Source organism: Podarcis melisellensis (assembly GCF_964234715.1).
Source record: "Podarcis melisellensis genome assembly, chromosome: 14".
Lineage (NCBI taxonomy): Eukaryota > Metazoa > Chordata > Lepidosauria > Squamata > Lacertidae > Podarcis > Podarcis melisellensis.
In genome coordinates, this window is record NC_138546.1 from 18,298,260 (window position 1) to 18,319,880 (window position 21,621).

At 46.5% G+C, this 21,621-nt stretch overlaps 1 long non-coding RNA gene across 1 annotated transcript; it reads right to left on the reverse strand.

The window, feature by feature from the left end:
- Positions 1-1,410: 1,410 nt before the first annotated feature.
- On the reverse strand, positions 1,411-18,216 carry LOC309356581. Its single transcript, XR_014162864.1, has 3 exons — positions 18,199-18,216; positions 16,861-17,321; positions 1,411-1,477 (listed from the first exon to the last, which is right to left on the reverse strand). It is a non-coding gene; the product is annotated as an uncharacterized lncRNA (long non-coding RNA).
- Positions 18,217-21,621: the final 3,405 nt, after the last annotated feature.

Below are 21,621 nucleotides of genomic sequence, written 5' to 3' on the forward strand. Positions count from 1 at the left end.
ATGCCTTTCAAATGGCAGGATAATTGTGCTTTAAAAAGTATTTACATGTTCCACAGATTTTGCCTTTCAGATCCGGAATCCCCTGGACAGCTGGCTTAACGTAAGGTTGCCAACTGATTGGGAAGGGGCCCAGTTTGTTTCTGCTCCTTTAAAAAGGCAGGGGTGGGAAGAAGGTACACCAGGATTTGGGGTGGGTGAATCTTGTCAGTCTTAGTTTTTCCTTTTTCCGGTCTTAAATTCAGTTCTCCACAACAAGTTTTGTTTCAGTCCTAAAATGTTTTGCATTTTAGTGCAAATCTCTCCTAGTATACACATTTTGGTAAAATTCCCCTAATATAATGCATTTCTGTATGTCATTTTCACTAATAAATTACTGTATGGGGAAATTTTACAGCGGTAAATGCCGTTTTGGACACATTCCATGGCTGGAGAACTATGCAGCCGTACCCTGGTTGTCGAACACCCTGGAACTCAGTCGTTTTGGCTCCCAAACGCCACAAACCTGGAAGTGATTGTTCTGGTTTGAGGACATTCTTTTGGAACCCAAACATCCGATGGGGCTTCCATAACTTCTGATTGGCTGCAGGCGCGATTTGGTTTTCAAACCTTTTGGAAGTCGAACAGGCTTCCGGAAAGGATTCTGTTCGACTTCCAAGGTACAACTGTACTGCAAAATTCAGAGAAGTATATGGTATGTTCTTTTCTCTCTTTTTGGTGAGCTGCTTTGAGACCCAGATGAGGTGCAAAGCAGGGTATTTTTTAAAAAAATAATAATTAAATCCATAGCTCCACCCACTTTTCTCTCTGGTCCCGCCCTCAACTGGCCTGTGACCCACTTCTGAAAGGAAGCAAAGGAGATTCCTCAGATTTGACTTCGGTGCTCTCTTCACTTACATCATTACATAGCACTGCTGAATAACCAGCTCTTATGATATGCTCATATGCGGTAGCCCGTGCAGGTTTAAAAGCCAGGAGGGTACTTGCTCTTCTGGAAAATATATACTGTATCAGACACTTCACCAGCCTGGTATTCCCCACCAACTGTATTAGACTACAACTTCTACCTGCCCTAGCCAGCATAGTCTGGGCCGGCAGGAAGTTGTAGCCCAAAACAGCTGGAGCACACCTGCTTGGCAAAGTGCCTGGTGTTGTCTATTGTTATAGCTGATGTGGTGTATTGTTATAGTATATTGTTATTGGTGGGGAGTCAGTATGGATCGTTTGCAGCCCTCAGCAACATTTGACACCCCTAGTGGCCCCTGCACTGCTTTCCCAATGTAAGGAGGTGCTGGGCTTTGCAAAGGAGGTGTGATGGCTGTGACAGGGTCCTAGAGTCCTCCCACATCCTTCCCAAAGCCTGGGTAGCACTTTTCCAAATAAACACACATAATTACAGTATTAAAAACTTAGGGAAATTCAGCAGGAAGTGAGGGGACATGCACTAATTGGAAATGACGGAGTATGACTGCCCTGAAACCTGCAAAACAAATGGTATTGAAAATGCGAGAGCATAACTGCTCCACTACCATCAAGAGCATAAATTCACAAATGGAAAGGGCAACTGAAGGGGTAAGTGTGGCTGGGACTGCATAATAAATGTTCCATCTTCCTCGTCATCAGCAGAGGAAGGCCAGTCTGTTCTAGGGTTGGTTCTTGGAGATTTACAAGCCCCTGAGTGCTGATTTCTGGCATGCTGCCGCCTTTCAAACTCCAGGAATGCCCAGCAGACCTGGCTTGCTTCCGGCATAGCAAAGCTTACTTAACGATGTTGACAAGCTGTTCCTAATTGGCTTCCAACCCTTTGCACCTCGTTAAGATGAAGTGGGGGAATCTCACACCACATGGGCAACTGTTGCTAGGCCTGGGGGTGAAGCTAACAGGTATGTGGTGAGCTGAAACACACACACACACAACCCAAACTAGGATGGATCAGATTGCTAGAGGGCAAAGATAAGAAACAGCCATCTGGGAGACCAGGGTTCAAATCCCCACTCAGCTGTGAAGCACACTTAGAGCCAGTCACTCACTCTCAGCCGCAACTACTTTGCAATAGTTAATATAACTTAGAGTGCACCTGACCATGTTGTGGAAGGCTGAGACCAGGTGAGCTGGGGGCCTGCTGAGTCTGCTGTCTCCATGCTTGCACACCCTCCAGCATTCCTCTGATGAAAATATGGACATTTCTCAGCCCCCCACAACTGACCCTCCCTGGGAAAGGGAAAGGGACCCCTGACCATTAGGTCCAGTCGTGGCCGACTCTGGGGTTGCGGCGCTCATCTTGCTTTACTGGCCGAGGGAGCCGGCATACAGCTTCCAGGTCATGTGGCCAGCATGACTAAGCTGCTTCTGGCAAACCAGAGCAGCGCACTGAAATGCCATTTACCTTCCAGCCTGAGCGGTACCTATTTATCTACTTGCACTTTGACGTGCTGAACTGCTAGGTTGGCAGGAGCAGGGACCAAGCAACGGGAGCTCACCCAGTCGCGGGGATTCGAACCGACAACCTTCTGATCGGCAAGTCCTAGGCTCTGCAGTTTAACCCACAGCATCACTCGCGTCCCAGTGAACCTCCCTGACCCCCCATTCCCCTCTCAAGCAGTTCCTATCAGAAGAAGGTCGAGTGCCGCCACCACCACCTCAACAGGTCACAGCACACATGCCCTGCATTTTAATCCCACCCTTTTCTTAAAGGAGCTCTCTTCCTCCTCATAGGTCAGTTAGGCTGAGAGGCCCACAATCGCCCACTGAGCTTCATAGCCAGGTGTGGATTCGAACCCTTGTCTCCAGGTTCTAGTCGGACATTCTAACCACTAAACCACACTAGCCCTGCATTGAAAGATCTGCATGGCGTGCGGCTTGTCAATCTCCAGCGTCCGTCCAAGAATGGGATGGGGATCTTTCCGCACCTTCTCATTCACACCCCAACGTGCCAAACGCTTGCGGCAGGCCTGCCTCGAGCCTGCGCCTCCTCCGCCTTGAGCTCTCCATCCGGTCTGAATGAGATCAGACACATCTGTAGAGCCTAGAGAGTGGAATGCTCAAACAATGAGGGCATTGCTTTCCCCTGGAGGAGAGGCTCAGCCACCTTCTCACCTACAGAGAAACATCTGCTCCCCGGCTCTTGTGAATGCTGCATTATATATACCCCACAAAGCCATCCACACGCCATCTTCTTGGCATGCAGGCACTTCGTTCCGCTGAGGGGAGAAGAAGCCCCCTTGCTTGTCTTCGGCCTGTAAACAGATGCTGCCTTCCTTGGTGTTACTTGGTGGCCCATTCAGCATCAGCTGCTTGGAGCCTTTGCATTTCCTTGCTGGTGAACCCAAAGTCTCCAGCTGTCCAGGCTCCTTCTAAAAGGCCCCCTCAATCTGATCATGGCAGAACAAACCATCTCCAACATGACTGGATATTGATTGATTGATTGGGCTGCAGTGGGTAGGAATGGGGAAAACCTTTCAGTTTCTCATTTTTCCCAGTCTTCAGATCTCCACATCCGTTAGCAAATTCTTGTTTATTATTATTATCATTTTGTATTCTTTATTGAAAAATAAAAAGTACATAATTACAAGTGCGCAGAGTAAGGTAAGACACAAAAAGAAGAAGAAACTAGTACCTATGTAGAAAACAAAACAGAATCAAAAAAGAAAGAAAGAAAAGGGGGGTGTTATTGTAGTTAACCAGACCTTAACCTAATAAAAGTTCACTAATGTTTAAGTGCAGCTTTCCCCCACTATAAATATTATTCTATGCGGTTTTGCCTAATATGCACAGTTTTGCAAGGATATTTCCCCCCAAATACAGCATTTTAATATGTCTCCTGATTCAGAGGTCCTCAGCAGGAGGTGCTGCCTGCCTAGGTTGGCACAAGAGAAGACCGGTGACGAGAGCAGGAAATGTGGACCAAATAATCATGGGACTCAGCTAAACAGCTGCAAATAAAATGTTTTAAGTAAAGTGCAATATACAAAGGTGACACTAGATGGCGAAAGTGAGCTATGGCAATTCCAATGTATTTTTCAAAACGTTTTTTTAAAAAGCATTGGCACAGCGTTTTTTTAATGTGTGTGTGATGGCCTGGGAATCCGATTCAGAGGCTGAACTGGAGGAATCCCAGCCTGCACAGGAGTCCCCGCCTCCAGGGCCGGCTGAACTGGGGCAGGGCCTTGATTCTGAAGCGCCTGCACCTGTGCCGGATCCTCAGGAGCAGGCACCAGGTGAATCCACTCTGGCTCCAGAGGTGGTTGAGGACTCAGTGCCTACAGGTGAGTCTCCCCCTGGGCCCAGTAACCCTTCAGCCTCTCCTGAACTGCAGAGGCTCGGGGGAGAGAGGTGAAGGGAACTGGTTTCTCCCAGGAGGAGTGCTCGCCTTAAGGCCAGGAGAGGCGGGTCTCCTGGGGGCCGGGACCGCCCCTGGCCTCAGAGAAGATAAAGGCGAGTCAGCACGGTCCCAGGTTGCAGGCACAACGTCATTGTTGAGTACCTGTTCCTGCCCGGACCCAGACCTGACCCTCCAGTGTTCCTGTCCCCGCCCGGCTTCCTGCTTCGGACCTTGCCCCGCTCCTTGTGAACTGTTTCCAGGCTAGTGACCCAGGACCGGACTTTGACTACGCCAACGGTAACCTTCCCCCCGGGACAAGCACAGTGTGTGTGGATTCCACCCTGGTTAAGAATGCAGAAATGTAAGAAGGCCTAGATTGGGCCAAAGGTCCATCGAAGTCAACATCCTATTCTCACAGTGGCCAGCTGTAGACCAATGGGAATCCCACAAGCAGGACCTCCGCACAACAGCATTATCCCCACTTGTGATTGCCATCATCTGGTATTCAGAGACTGTACTGCCACCAACAGTGGAGGGAGAATATAGCCCTCTGAGAGCTATGAAGCATGCTATAAATACTCGCAGAATCATAGAATTGTCGAGTTAGAAGGGACTCCAAAGGTCATCTCTTGTAGATTCAAATCAATTGCCTCAGGTCCTACCCCCTGGAGCAGCAAAAAGCAAGCTTGCTCCATCTGACAGAACACACAAACAAGTACAGTCGTACCTCAGAAGTCGAATGCCTTGCGAGTCGAACGTTTTGACTCCCGAATGCCGCAAACATGGAAGTGAGTGTTCTGGTTTGCGAACTATTTTTGGAAGCTGAACATCTGAATCGGAAGCTGTGCTTTGGTTTCTGAATGTTTTGGAAGTCAAACAGACTTCCAGAATGGATTCTGTTGGACTTCCGAGGTACAACTGTATATATGAAAATTGGTCTTCTCTTCTCCAGGCTAAACATACCCAACTCCCTCAACCCTTCTTCATAAGGCTTGGTTTCAGACCCCCCCCCCCCGATCATCTTGGTCAACCTCCTCTGTACACGTTGCAGCTTGCCAATATCCTTCTTCAACTGGACACAGGACTCCAGGTGGGTTCTGATTAAGGCAGAATAGAGCAGTACATACTATGGGTTATCCTTGGTCAGGACAAGTAAGTCTACGCTAAACAAAAAGCACAGAAAACCTTTTGCTCTGCCAGTTAAAGTGGGCCTTTCCTGGTGTTAATCACCAGTTAATGATGCAGCATTAGAAATAGTCAGTCTGGGAAGTGGGTGGGGGAGGTTGTTTTGCCACCCTGGATGTGAGCAAGCAAGGGTGTTTCAAGGGTGTAAGGAAGGAGCAAGTCCCCCCTGTGAAGTGACCTGGAGTTCATGCCCTGAGACAGTCTCCCAGTGCCAAAACAGAGAAGAAAGATCTTCCTGCTGAGAAAAGTGGAGCATGGGGTGTGGATAATGGTAATTTTCTCTCCTCCGCACAGCCCCATCATGCCTCTCAGTCCAGCCAGAGGTGGATTCATGCCTCATTCATCACAGCTGTCAACAACACCACCTCTTGAGAACTGGGCTGTGTTAACCCTTGCCTTGCCACCCAGCAGGAAATTTAGAAGGGAAGCTCTGTCCGTATGCGTCCTACGTTATCCAGGAAAGTCCTCTATTTGAAGGAATCCTCTATATTTCAGAGAGGAAGTATCTGAAGAAAGGAGAGTGGGATGGGGCTTAATAATAATAATAATAATAATAATAATAATAATAATAATAATAATAATTTATACCCCCGCCCATCTGGCTGGGTTTCCCCAGTCACTCTGGACGGCTTCCAACAGAATATTAAAATACAATAGTCTAGTAAACATTAAAAGCTTCCCTAAACAGGGCTGCCTTCAGATGTCTTCTAAAAGTATGGTAGTTGTTTTTTTCTTTGACAACTGGTGGGAGGGCGTTCCACAGGGTGGGTGCCACAATTGTCCATTGTTACCTATCAAGCAAGTCACCTGGCCAAAGTCCTTCCCATTGCATTTCTGTTTAAATTGTAGCACTTCTAAATTAGCATCTACACCTTGGAATTAAAAGGGTAAAGGTAAAGGTACCCCTGCCCATACGGGCCAGTCATGTCCGACTCTAGGGTCGTGTGCTCCTCTCGCTCTAGAGGCCGTGAGCCGGTGCCGTCCGAAGACACTTCCGGGTCACGTGGCCAGCGTGACGAAGCTGCTCTGGCGAGCCAGCACCAGCACAGCACACGGAAACGGCGTTTACCTTTCAGCTATAAAGTGGTACCTATTTATCTACTTGCACTTAAGAGTGTTTTCGAACTGCTAGGTGGGCAAGTCCTAGGCACTGAGGTTTTACCCACAGCGCCACCTGCGTCCACACCTTGGAATTACCGTATACAAATTTCATGCAGATTTTTGTTCCCTTTCTTGGAAATGTCTTGCCTTTATCCCTCCCAGCAAGACACCTCATATCATAGCATATGTTACAATTCTGTTCAGTTAACGGAAATGGAAAATGATTTGATTGCTCTGTTAATTTATTTGTTTCATTACATCACGTTACATTCCTGTCTCACCTTTCCTCCAGGGAGCTCAAGGTGGCATGCAATGTTTTCCTCCTTCATGCTTTTTAAACTTCACAACAACCCTGTGAGGTAGGCTAAGTTGAGACTGCGACTGGCCCAGTCAGCTTCATAGCCGAGTAGGGATTTGAACCCTAGTCTCCCAGGTATTTGTCTGACCCTCTAACTGCTGCACAGTACTGTCTCCCCTGCCTAATCTGATATGAAATATTACTTCCAGTATTTGAGATTGTTCAGTCTGGGGTCATGCAGGTGTTAGACCATGCAGCCTCTTTACCCTGACCTTTGACACCTGAAAGGTGTGTTTTCAGGGCACACCCTATTCCTGTGACTGTAACCAGTTTTAACTGTTTTTAATTCTGAATCTTTTATTGTTGTAACACGCCCTAGCTGGTGAAGGGCCGGGTGATAAATTTAATAATAACAATAAATATAAATGTACACATTACCAAAAAAAAGAACAGGCAGGGGATATAGCCATGCATTAAAATGTGAATAACTACTTTACATCTATAGATGCAAATTTCAGAAGGATGACTTGAATTTAAAGAGAAGAGGGACAAATCTTGTGTGCCTGCTGTCCAAGTTCTTCAACTCAGGCTTTGACCTGTCAGCCTTTCAAAGTGGGGATGCCTTCAAATAGAGGAGTGTCCCCTGACTGCCCTTCAGGCAGAGGTCTGCCTGCTGTAAAGTAGGACACACATGGCCACCCGACTTAGAGGTTTCTTGTCACTGTTTCTAGTGTAATATAATTGGGATGTGGGTGGCACTGTGGTCTAAACCACTGAGCCTCTTGGGCGTGCCAATCAGAAGGTCGGCAGTTCGAATCCCCATGACGGGGTGAGCTCCTATTGCTCTGCTCCTATTGCTCCTGCCAACCGAGCAGTTCAAAAGCACACCAGTGCAAGTAGGCAAATAGATACCGCTGTGGCAGGAAAGTGTGCTCTGGTTTCCGTCACGGTGTTCTGTTATGCCAGAAGCGCTTTAATTATGCTGGTCACATGACCCAGAAAGCTGTCTGTGGACAAACGCCATCTCCCTCGGCCTGAAAGCGAGATGAGCGCTACACCCCATAGTCACCTTTGGCTAGACTTCACTCACCAGGGATCCTTTACCTTACCTTTTTACCTAATTGGGAAGGGGATGGCAAATTAAACAGAAATTATATTTTTCCCAAGTCCTCTTCTCAGTATTTCATTGGTGTTCATGTTCTTTTTTAAAAGACTTCAAACTTTTGCAAAGCACACTTATACCTCTCAGCAGCCCTGTTTGGGCTTCATTTTTTTCACCTCTTGTGTTTGCTATTACAGAGAACCTAAGAGCATAATTGACGTGGGTGGCGCTATGGGTTAAACCACAGAGCCTAGGACTTGCCGATCAGAAGGTTGGCGGTTCGATTCCCCGCAACGGTGTGCGCTCCCGTTGCTCAGTCCCTGTCCTGCCAACCTAGCAGTTCGAAAGCACGTCAAAGTACAAGTAGATCAATAGGTACCGCTCCAGCGGGAAGGTAAACGGCGTTTCTGTGCGCTGCTCTGGTTCGCCAGAAGCGGCTTAGTCATGCTGGCCACATGACCTGGAAGCTGTACGCCGGCTCCCTTGGCCAATAAAGCGAGATGAGCGCCGCAACCCCAGAGTCAGTCACGACTGAACCTAATGGTCAGGGGTCCCTTGACCTTTAAGAACATAATATGGGCCCTGCTGGCTCAGGCCAAAGCTTCATAACAACCATAGGTCAGGGGCTGAGCATCTGATTTGCATGCAGCAGGTCTCAGGTTCATCTCCTGGTAGGGCTGGGAGAGACTCCTGCCTGGAATCCTGGAGACCCACTGCCTATCAGTGTAGACAATGCTGAGCTAGATGGACCAGTGGTCTGACTCAGTATAAGGCAGCTTCCTATGTTCCTGGTCCACATGCTCTTCTCACAGTGGCTTCAAGCAGCTGGCATTCAGATGCATGCTGCCTCCAACAGTGGATGTGGCCATCATTGTTAGTGGCCACTGAAAGGCTTATCCTGCCTGAATATGCCTAGAAGCCACCCAAGATGCTGGCCATCACTACCTCTTGTGGGAACTAATTCCATAGTTTAACTTCAGGTTGTGTGAAGAAGTCCTTTCTTTTGTTTGTCCTGAATTTTCCAACACTGATCTTCACTGGGTGTCCCCGAGTTCTAGAATTATGATGAGAGAGGGAGCAGTCAGCAAAGGCCATTTATTACCCCCCCCCCCGCTGTCACTGTGCTTGTCTTTCATGCGACTGAGCTTTGCATAGCAATGCACCTCTTGCATTTCATGGTCTTTTGGCGCCACTGTTTGCATTTCCCCTCTCTATACTACCCTGTGTGTGAGAGAGTTTGCACACATGCATAGCAACTGAGGATGCGACCTCAGGCATACGTTGAGCTGGGCTTGAGTCAAGAGCAAGGCATGGGCTTTTGCAGGGAGTATATAGACTCTCTTCCATTGGGAGGGGGGAGGGGGACTTCTTTGGGCTGGGGGCAGGGAAATAGTCGTGGTGGGGAGGAGGATGTGATTGCCAGGGGAAGTTTGAGCCAGCAGCTGTTGCTGAAGTTATCCTTTCCCCGGGTTCTAAAGGACGCAGCAGGGGGTGCATAGTGAATGGGAGAAGAGAGCTGGGCATTTGTGATTAAGATGGAGGGGGGTGCATTTTGCAGAAAGGTGGGGGAGCAGAGAAGGGGAAAAGGAAGATTTGGCGATAGGAGAGATAGGAAAGCATTCAGTCTGGTGACCAGCAAAAAGAAAAAGCTACAGAGTGCTACGTTCTATAATACCATTCCGCTTCGCTTACAAAACATTAAGACAATTTTCTGATATGCCAAGAATACAGGTGACTTCTCTCTTGTATGTTTCACGTGTGAGAATGTAGCCAACTACGTTCTACTACTCAGAGTAGACCCATTGAAATGAGTGGACCTGAGTTAGTCAAGGCTGTTAATTTCAATGGGTCTTCTCTTGAGTAGGGCTAGCATGGGTTACAACGCAATAGTTTTCAGTTCTTGTTCTGTCCTGTAATAGATGTTTTCTAGGAACCAGCCTGGCCTTGTGGGTCTCTCTCTGCAGAAGAGGGGTTTGCATGGTGTTTAAGACAGATTGAGTGAGGGACACTCACATGCCCAGACTATTATACTTCTTCTTGTCTCCTTGTAGTTTAGACAGATATGGCTCAAGGTGGAGACATGGTAGAGGTGTATAAAATTATATATGGTCTAGAGCAGCCTTTCTAAACCTGTGGGTCCCCAGATGTTGTTGAACTACAACTCCCATCACCCCAGCTAGCAAGGCCAGTGCTCAGGGATGGTGGGAGTTGTAGTCCAACAACATCTGGGGACCCACAGGCTGAGAACCGCTGGAAAGTGGATAGGGAGAGGTCCCTGTCCCCCAAGTACTGGAACTCAAGGCCATCCAATGGAAGGTTCAGGGAAAATAAAGAAAAGTACTTTTCCACGCAACTTACATGGAATCTGCTCCCACGAGATTTAGTGATGGTCACCAGTTTAGGTGACTTCAAAAGAGGATTCATGGAGGATGAGGCTGCTAGCTGTGCTTTCCCTCTATTGTCAGAGGCAGAATGCCTCTGAATACCACTGGACCGGAATTACAAGTGTTGCTGTTGCATTCTGGGCCTGGTTGCATCCTTCCCCTTGCGGCATCTGATGGGCTACTGTGAGAACAGGTTGCTGCACTAGATGGGTCCCTGGCCTGATCCAGCAGGGCTCTGCTTATGTTCTTAAAACTGTTCTTATATACGGACCAACCAACCATCTGACTTGGTAGATGGCAGCTTCCTGCGCCCCTAAAACTGCAGGCAGGGGTGGGGGGTGGCAAGCAGTCCCGGCTTCTTAAAATTGGCCTTGTTATGGCACACAACTCTTTGGAGAACAGCTATAGACAAGAGCTGTGTTTGGCAGCAAAGCCTCAGCCCCTTTTGTATACCCCTGAAGCCCTGGATGCCAGCCAGCGGCTCTCCTGTCAAAAGCTTCCGAAACATGGGCATCTTTGCCCCTACGGTGCTGGGCGGCTGCCTTGGTTTAACCGTTTCGGAGTTGTTGCGCCGCTCCTCCCAGCAAGCCAGCCTTTCTCTCCGCTTTCTTCTCTTTGTTCCCTTACTTCCACCCCGCACCCCGAGTTAAATTTATGAATCTCAACGAGCCTGGGAAAACACGCTCTCACCCCCTTCTCACCCCCCCATCTCCATCCCAGCCAACACATCTTCCTCTTTGAACGCTTCCACATTGCTGAGGAGTGAAGTAAGCAGGGAGGGATGGAGATGACAGTTCTAGGTTAGGTTAGCCCAGAAATTAGGAAAGTGGGAGGGTGGGAGGGTCAGGGAGGAGAGGAGAGGAGGCAGCAAAACTGGAGGCTCCTGGCATCTTGCCTTTCCTGCAGGAATCTTAATTCAATTAAACTCCGTCTCGCTTTGACTGGGCACAGAAGGGCATTTATTGCTAGGGAGATGGAATATGGTCCTTTGTCAATCTGCGCAGCTTCTGGGAGGGGTTATCTTGAAAGGAGCAATAGCTTCTCTCTCTCTCTCTCTCTCTCTCTCTCTCTCTCTCTCTCTCTCTCTCAAATGTGGGTTGATAAAATAGCCACTTGCTAGGCGCTTGGGATGTGGAGAAAACAACACTTCTCCTACAAATTTATGACTAGAACATGGGTAGGCAAACTAAGGCCCGGGGGCCGGTTCTGGCCTAATTGCCTTCTAATTCTGGCCTGCTGTTGGTCCAGGAATCAGCATGTTTTTACATGAGTAGAATGTGTCCTTTTATTTAAAATGCATCTCTGGGTTATTTGTGGGGCATAGGAATTTGTTCATTTTTTCCCTTCAAAATATAGTCCGGCCCCCCACAAGGTCTGAGGGACAGTGGACCAGCCCCCTGCTGAAAATGTTTGCTGACCCCTGGACTAGAACAACACTGAGACCTGTAATCTTTTGGTGAAGCTGCTGTGAATCACAAGAGGTTAGAGTGTCATCACACTCAGGTGCTGCTTTTAGGATTTCCGAAGACATCTGGTCAACCAGCAGGGCTCTTCTTGTGTTCTTATGGTGTAGTTCAGTGGTTGAGCAGCTACTGCCTTGCATGCAGAAGATCCCTGGCATCTCCAGGTAGGACTGGGAGAAACTCCCTGTCTGGAACTCTGGAGAGCTGCTGCCAGTCTGTGTAGCCAATACTGATGTAGAATGACCAATGGACTGACTCAACAAAAGGTAACTTCCCATGTTCCTATTTTGCTGCAGTGTGGAGTGTCCCTGTTCAGTGACCCAGGCAACCATGCCTTATTTCAGGATACTCCATTCCATTCCCTCCTCCTAGTTGTCTGGTTCCACTTCCCCCAACACATACTCTGTAGCCATTAGGTGTGCAGAGTCCTCATTGGTCTGAGGGTGGTGTTTTTTTGGGGGGGGGAGGAGTCATGGGTCACAATATAAAAGCCTTCGAAAATTCAGCAGATTCAAAATCACTAGTAAAACATCATCATAAAAGAGGCACCCAGGAAGAGTGCTAGCAGCGAGCCAATGAGTCTTTAACTGCCACCAAAAGTACCCCAAAGAAGATGTCAACCTCATTCCTATTCCAAGCATGCAAAAGTGAGAGCCATTATCACAGATGAAGGACACATTCCAGCGGGGGGGGGGGACACTCAAGGGGGGAGTAGCATGAAGAGCAGGGTCTAGGGACATTCATGAGAACCTAATAGAGAAGCCACTGGTGGACCATATGCAGCTTCCTGGACCTGCTTTTCCTCAATCCTCTACCACATTCAAGTCCTACTGGAGCCTTTGGGAGGGTTCCTCACGATGCAAAGAGCAGGTGTAGGAAGAAGAAGAGGCGTTTGGATTTGATATCCCGCTTTATCACTACCCGAAGGAGTCTCAAAGTGGCTAACATTCTCCTTTCCCTTCCTCCCCCACAACAAACACTCTGTGAGGTGAGTGAGGCTAAGAGACCTCAGAGAAGTGTGACTGGCCCAAGGTCACCCAGCAGCTGCATGTGGAGGAGCGGAGACGCGAACCCGGTTCCCCAGATTACGAGTCCACTGCTCTTAACCACTACAAGAAAAGGCTTGATCACAGCAGGGTGCAGAGAGTTTAAATCAGGGGTCAGCAAACTTTTTCAGCAGGGGGTCGGTCCACTGTCCCTCAGACCTTGTGGGGGGCCGGACTATATTTTTGGGGGGAAATGAACAAATTCCTATGCCCCACAAATAACCCAGAGATGCATTTTAAATAAAAGCACACATCCTACTCATGTAAAAACACCAGGCAGGCCCCACAAATAACCCAGAGGTGCATTTTAAATAAAAGCACACATCCTACTCATGTAAAAACACCAGGCAGGCCCCACAAATAACCCAGAGGTGCATTCTAAATAAAAGGACACATTCTACTCGTGTAAAAACACGCTGATTCCCGGACCGTCCATGGGCCGGATTTAGAAGGCGATTGGGCCTGATCCAGCCCCCAGGCCTTAGTTTGCCTACCCATGGTTTAAATCCTCCTACTCCCCAGGTCTAGGTCCAGTTCTGCCTCCCCCATCTGCTATTCACTCTTTAAAAAGCTCTCTCTCTCTCTCTCTCTCTCTCTCTCTCTCTCTCTCTCTCTCTCTCTCTCTCTCTTTTTTAGTGGCCGCATCTAAATGGTGTTGGGTAATTTGAACTTGTAGCCTGTCTCTAAATGGCGTTCACAAACAGCTGTTCGCGCAGGGTTGGGTTTAAATAAATATTTCCTGAGAGAAGGGATGGGACCCGTACTTTCTGGGCCTGACTCTGCAGAATGGGAAGCAGCAATCAATTGGGTGGAATTAATGGCCACGCTTTGGCAGGTTCCCGGTCACTTAATGAGCTGAGCTACGTGGTCATTTGGCTGGGATATTTTTTTTTTTTTTGCCTCTCTGTTTCCTCTTGTTCAATTGCCTGGGCGGGGGAACCTGGCAGCTGAACTTTTGACTCCCTGCCTTGGCATACTTCCCCTTTAATTAATACTTCACTGTGACTTTCAGGAAAAAGACTTGGGAAAACATCAAAATTGGAAAGGTGTACTCAAATAGGAGAAGCTGATGGGAGAGGTGGCCTGATTGTGACACCTTAAAATTAGGCAGCTATCAGGGGAGAGAAAGAAGAATAGTAAGAATTGACAGCCTGTCAGCCAAGCTAAATTCACACACACACAAACTTTATATTCCAGTTTCTAAAAGTGCTTAAAACAAACAATTCTCATATAAAGGTAAAGGTACCCCTGCCCGTACAGGCCAGTCTTGACAGACTCTAGGGTTGTGCGCTCATCTCACTCTAGAGGCCAGGAGCCAGAGCTGTTCGCAGACACTTCCGGGTCACGTGGCCAGCGTGACAAGCTGCATCTGGCGAACCAGCGCAGCACACGGAACGCCGTTTACCTTCCCGCTGGTAAGCAGTCCCTATTTATCTACTTGCACCCGGGGGTGCTTTCGAACTGCTAGGTTGGCAGGCGCTGGGACCGAACGACGGGAGCGCACCCCGCCGCGGGGATTCGAACCGCCAACCATGCGATCGGCAAGTCCTAGGTGCTGAGGTTTTACCCACAGCACCACCCACGTCCCCAATTCCCCCCCAAAAAAAACATTCCATGCACATGAAATGTAAATTATGAAGTCAAATACTAAGCAGGTTTGTATAATATTATAGAGTTGATTGTGCCAGTTAAGTGTCTTCTATTCTCCTCCTAAACAGATCATCCCAGAGTTTTCAAAAAAATAAAATCAATACAGCCATATACTAAATTTGCCTTGAAGTCTGATCCATTTAAAAGATGCAGAACTTTAAAAACAAAACAAAACCCAACAACAATAATAGATATTGTGCATTTAATTAAAAACCAAACTATTTAGTCCCCTCCTCCCCACTTTTTACTAGGTGGTTCTTCTGACATAGGATGCTATTTAGAAGAATGAAGTAAATAAATAACAGTGTAGTCCTATATGTTCCTACTCAGAAGGAAGCTGCATTGAGTTCAATGGGACTTACTCCGAAGTGAGTATGTATAAGATCACAGCCTAAAATTAACAAACAAGCTTCAAGGAAAGAAATAAATAGAGAGGACTAGTAGGAGGAATAACAAACGTTCTGGCTGGGCACACATGTATATTAAAAAAGTTAAACAGATATAATCAATAAAAGATATAGATAGATATGTATCTTCTGCTGATTAATGTACTATTGAAGAGTATTCAAGTGGCTTTATGTATTTCCAATTAGCCATGTCCATTACATTTAGAATTAGTCATCATTTCATGATAAAATAATCATTAAATAAGGAAGCAGAGATTTCAATTGATTTGCTCTAGCCTTTAAATTAATCTGGGGTTAGCTGGAGCCTTTAACTGACATGAGATTGTCTCCGTAGTTAATGTTTTCCAAATATTGTTGCACCATTCTTGGGTAGTAGGAGTCTTTTTTACTTTCTGTTTTGCTATTGAAAGGGGGCGACCAGCATCCTTCTGATATGTGGTGTTGCTTCCTGATCCACATCACTGAAATAAACTTTGCAATCACCCCTCTGGAGGTGTTGCTGGTCAGTAGAGGACATTGAGCCAGGTGGACCAATAGTCTGACTCAGTATAAGGGCATTTCCTATGTTATTCGAAGTCAGTACTGTATCCTAATGCTGCTCTACAAATCTATGGTGTGACTGCATTTCGAATGCTGTGTACCGTTCTGGTCGCCTCATCTCAAAAAGGATATTGTAGACTTGGAAAAGGTTCAGAAAAGGACAACCAAAATGATAACTAGGATGGAGTGACTCCCCTATGAATAAAGTTTGCAGCTTTCGGGAAAAGCTGAGTAAGAGGTGACATGGCAGAAGTTTATAAAATTATGTATGGCATGGGGAAAGGGGATAAAGAAAAGTTTCCCTCTTTCATTTACCTAGAACTAATGGACATTCAATGAAGCTGAATGTTGGAAGATTTGGAGCAGATTATTCTTTTGTTAATTATGCTGTTTGAAATGTGTGTTTTATATTTGACTTCCTTTTGTCGTGCTCCCTTTTAAAGAGTTTATGATGGGGGCAGTTAACTTTGCTGTGTTACACGTGCGTTCTGTAGTTAACCTGTTTTATAATGTTTTATTTTGCAGTCTTTAAGATAATATTTTAGTTTCCTGTTAATTACATTGCTTTGAATATATACTTTGATTTCTTCAGTAAAGTTTTATTTTCTGGCTTGTATTAGCTGATGGTTTAATGTTTTGTAAACCACTTTGGATTTTGTTTGCAAAAAATATAATGAAATGAATAATGATAGAAGAAGAAGAAGAGGAGGAAGAGGAAGAGGAAGAGGAAGAGGAAGAGGAAGAGGAAGAAGAAGAAGAAGAAGAAGAAGAAGAAGAAGAAGAAGAAAGGATTTCTTTATGCAGTGCATAGTAAACCTATGGAACTTATTCCCACATGAGGGAGTGATGCCCACCAACTCGTATGGCTTTAAAAAAGGACTGGACAGTTTCATGAAGGATAAAGCTATCCATGGCTACTAGACATAATGGAGGCAGCAAATGGTTCAATTGTTGTTACTATATATTTACCCCAAATAAATGAATATTTACCGTATTTAATGAATTACCATGGATGTCTTCCTTGGCGTTTTCCATAAAGTCCCAGTATGGCTTACATGATAAAACATAGAACACATTTACAGCCATAAAAGAACAACAACCACAACAACAACAAAAAGTGTAAAAGCAATTTAAAGTGAGACTATTAAAAAATGATATAAATGTTTAAAAACAATTCCAACTGTTAAAAATAGCTGCAATACAGATGCAGACTGGGATAAAGATCTCCACTTAAAAAGCCTTGCTGAAGAAAGAGGGAATTTTGGGTAGGTACTGAATAAAACAACAGAGATTTTATGTATCAAGAAAGCGCGCGAAAGGATAGGAGCATAAGAAGCGGCTGCCAAGGGCCGGTCTAATCCAGTACCCTGTTCTTCCCGCCTCCAGAAGAAACCTGGGATTTTCAGGTGCCTTCAGAGGAACCGTGATGCCTACAGTAGTTCCTTTAGAGATGTCTTTCTTCCTGTCACCAGGAGCAGAATTAAACAGCCCGCCTTCGATGTAGCAACAGGCCTGGGGCTTATTCATCTCCAGTAAAGCATGGACTAAACCTCTGGCGTGTCTTCCTCGCCCAACCCTTCTGGTTGCCATGGCGAAGCTATACAAAAGCTCCATCTCTGCATTGGGCCCAAGGCGAGCAGGTGGGCCCAGTGGGCCAGTGGGGTTCAGCTGTGACCCCAGAGCACCCAGCTGTTGTCAAGGGGTCTCTGCCACCCATGGGTGGCCTGGCACTTTCCTCACAGCAGCAGTTGGGATGGAAAGACGTAGAGAAGGGGGTGGAGGGAAAGAAGCATTGGCTGGAAGCTAGAGCAGAGGCAAAATGTGGGACTTGTGGGAATGTTCAGGGAGGCAGGAGAGGATATACAGTGGTACCTTGGGTTACATATGCTTCAGGTTACAGACTCCACTAACCCAGAAATAGTGCTTCAGGTCAAGAACTTTGCTTCAGGATGAGAACAGAAATCGTGCCTTGGCGGCGCAGCAGCAGCATGAGGCCCCATTAGCTAAAGTGGTGCTTCAGGTTAAGAACAGTTTCAGGTTAAGTACAGACCTCCGGAACGAATTAAGTACTTAACCCGAGGTACCACTGTATTGTTTATCAATATCCTTCCTAACTTGTTCTATAACTTAGCAGAGTTTTAACATTCCCCTTTTAAACGCAGAGCGGGTAGCTGGTTGAAAGCTTGTTTAAGCTTCTAAATACAGTATAGATTCCTGGTAAGATCCCTTTATTTCCCTCTTAAAAGAATAAACACGCCACAATCTTATTTAAGATACAGTGGACGCTTGGGGTTGCGAACATGATCCCTGCGGGGGCACGTTCGCAACCTGCAGCACCGCGTCTGCACACGTGTGGGTTACAATTCAGTGCTTCTGTGCATGCACAACCGCCGAAAACCAGAAGTAACCCATTCTGGTATTTCCGGGTTTCGGCGCGTCCATAACCTGAAAAAATGCAACATGAATTGTCTGTAACCCGAGGTACTGTATATAAAAGTAGTTTACTCACAGCATCAGCATCAGTTCACAGTTGGATCCCTGAAGGCAGACTTAGTTACAAAGATATATACATGTGGATCTACCCCATATGGGGGGATAATCCCAGTGACTGCAGACTAGCAGTCGCTGCAGCTCACAGGACGAAAGGAACACAAAGAGAGGAAGAGAAGAGAGAGATGACTGCATGCCTTGTCCTTTTTGTTACCTGGACAGGTAAGGTCACGTCTACCTCTAGTCACATGCAAGAGGAAGTATGTCCCGGCTCAGGAGGGAAACAGGAATTTTTCGACTGGCTGGAACAAACATCCCCTTTGCACGTCCACTCTAGGCAAACAAGGAATGTTGTACTTGACTGCTACTTGTGTTTCACATCCCAGAGGACTTTCATTTGCAATGGCTGCTAAGTTAGAGTTGCCCTATTTCAAAAAGTGAAAATCCGGACAGAAAAGTTGTTGAGCTAGCACTGTTTCCAATGGCCGATTGCCGTCTATGTCCAACCCTATGAATGTTCAAAGTGGACAAATTTGCTGCATTTTTAAACACTCGCCAGCTACTTCCCAGATGGCTCCTGATCTGTCCAGCTTCCCTGGAGGGGAGTTTCACCACTCCAAAGCCTTCCAGGTGCCAGGACAGGACAGTGACTAAGGACTTGCACGCTTGGTTATTGTGAGGTAAAAAAATGCCCACAGTTCACTTCAGTCTGGGGCAGGTCCGGTTGGAGGGGCCTCTCACCAAAGTGCCTTCCAGAGACCCCCTCTTATTTCTGTGACATTTTCCACTGCCACAACAGGCGTTATCTTAGGAACAGCCATTTTAATTTGAAAGTTTGGTACGTCAAGTTTATCAGACTGTGCCCAATGTCTCCCTCCCACCTTCCCAAATTAGGATAGGCTGACGGGGCAAAAAAAGATATCCTGGAAATCCCAGATGGAATCAGGAGCATTTTGACACGCTTGTATTTCATCTAGTAATAAAACAATCATATAGGTCAGCCTTCTCCAACCCGGTGTTTTGTACTCTTAATTCCCATCAGCCCCAGTTGGCACAGCCAGTTATCAAGAGATCATGGGGGATGTAATCTGGCACCAAGTTGAGGAAAGGCTGATGTAAGCAATAATGAAATTTTCTTTTGATCTAGGAAGCTATGAGGGAAAGTGGGGATTGTTGTGGCCTGCAGCAGATGCAGTCTTAAAGTGCCCTCTGATGGCCACAGTTAGGAGTTTACAACATAAGAGCATAACAAGAGCCTGCTGGATCAGACCAAGGGCCATGTAAGTCCAACATCCTGTTCTCACAGTGGCCAGACAGATTCCTGTGGGGAAACCCGCAAGCAGGACATTCTGCCTTCCAACTGGTAAAGATCTGTGGGAATTAAACTTAGTACACATATATTTCCTTGGCAGCAGGGGCAGATTTAGGGCTGTGCAAGGGAAGGAGGCATGAGGTGATGACAGGGTCCTAGAGTCCTCCTGGCTTCTCCCCAAAGCCTAGTTAGCACGTTCCCAGCTTTGGGGAGGAGGCAGGAGGACTCTAGGACCTTATCAGATACCTCATGCCTCCTTCCCAAGCTGGGTTGGGGAGAAGGGCAAATTTTAGGCTCACACAGGGTGCCATAGTAGCTTGAAGTGATGAAGCAAATCAGGAATTAGAAGTTGAGTGACAGGCAAAGCTTGGAAAACTCATCTTAAAAAGGAACTAATTCTAGTTCACATCCATCCTGCCACCAAACAAACTGGTTTGGTTCACTGTTTGATTCAAATCATCCAATTGATCCTCAGTGATTTTTTCCCCTTAGCATCCTGAGTGTTAGCTGATGTGCTAACATACAAAAGATACATAAGGAAGACTAAGAAAACATCATCTCTCCCTTCCTCTCTCTCTCTCTCTCTCTCTCTCTCTCTCTCTCTCTCTCTCTCTCTCTCTCACACACACACACACACACACAGTGGAATGTGAATGGTTTACTTTATTTTCCTCAGCAATTATGATCTTTAAACTTTAAGGCCCAAGGAATCTAAAGAGTAAACACACAGATGTAAGAGAATGAAATTTAAGACAAACAAGAAATTGTTTAATGTTCTATCCTGAAGTGCACTTAATTCATGTTCGGTTCACTCGGCAGTTAAGGGAAACACTTTCAGGGGAAGTTCAGAGATTTTTGAACTAGTTTTGTGAACTTTGTTAAACCGCAGAATCATAGAATGGTACTGTTGGAAGACCCTCAGGGATCATCTACCCCCTGCAATGCAGGAATCACAGCTAAAGAATCCCTGACAGATGGCCATCCAACCTCTCTTTTAAAGCCATCTTCCGAGGTAGTTTGTTCCACTGTTAAACAGCTCTTCCCTTCAGAAAGTTCTTCCTAAAGTTAAGCCAGAATCCCCCCCCCCCCCCGCTAATTTGAATCCATTGGTTCAGGTCTTACCCTCTGGAGTAGCAAAAAACAAGCATGCTCCATCTTCCATGTGACAGCCCTTTAGATATCTGAAGATGGCTTTCATATTCCCTCTCACGTCCTTCTTAAACTGTGGTTCCCAGAACTGAATACAGTACAGTAGTACCGTGGGTTAAGAACTTAATTCGTTTTGGGGGACGGTTCTTAACCTGAAAGTGTTCTTAACCTGAGGTACCACTTTAGCTAATGGGGCCTCCCGCTGCCACTGCCACCGCTGTGCGATTTCTGTTCTCATCCTGAAGCAAAGTTCTTAACCTGAGGTACTATATCTGGGTTAGCAGAGTCTGTAACCTGAAGCATATGTAACCGGAAGCGTATGTAACCCGAGGTACCACTGTATTCCAGGTGTGGTTTGACCAAGACAGAATAGAGCAAGACCATTACTTCCCTTGATCGGTACACAGAAGCATACTGTTGATGCAGCCTAGAATAGCATTAGCCCTTTTTTGCTGCTGCATCACACTATTAACTCATGTTAAGTTTCTGGTCTTGTAAGACTCCTAGATCCTTTTCACATGTATGGTTGTCAAGCCAGGTGTTCCCCATCCTCATTTTGACAGAGGAGCAAAAAGCAAGGCTGGACCCAGTGTGCTTCCCTTTACTTCTCTCTTTCATCCCAGGAAAGGCTCAATGATGAAGCGTCTCCTCTTCATGCAGAAGATTCCAGGTTGGTTTTCAGCATCTCCAGGTAGGGCTGAAATCCTGCCTAAAACCCTGGAGAGCTGCTGCCAGTCAGTGAAGACAATGCTGAGCTAGTCTGACTCAGTACTGTATAAGGCAGCTTTCTGCTTTCCTAGTGCCACTCACCCACCCAACCTACAGAGAAAATCGTTCCTGCATCCTACATACCGATGTGACTCCTTCCAAACAGCAGAGGGCAGTGCTACACAGCTAGTAACAAAACAGAGATTGCTTGTTGCCTGCCTGGCACTTATCAAAAAAGAACCATCAGCATTTTTAGACCAGGGCTGCTAAATGAACAGTTTGGAAATCTCTGAGTCTCATTGTTCGCAGCTGCCATTCTGGAGAGAGATGAGGACGTTCTTCTGCACTTCCTCCTCCGTCTCTCCTCTTTCACATCAGCCCTGCTTTATATCTTATGACCCTATGCATGCCAAACACATCTTCTTCACTTGCCTCTCAGTTTCTCGGTTTTCTCTCCAATCCTAAATT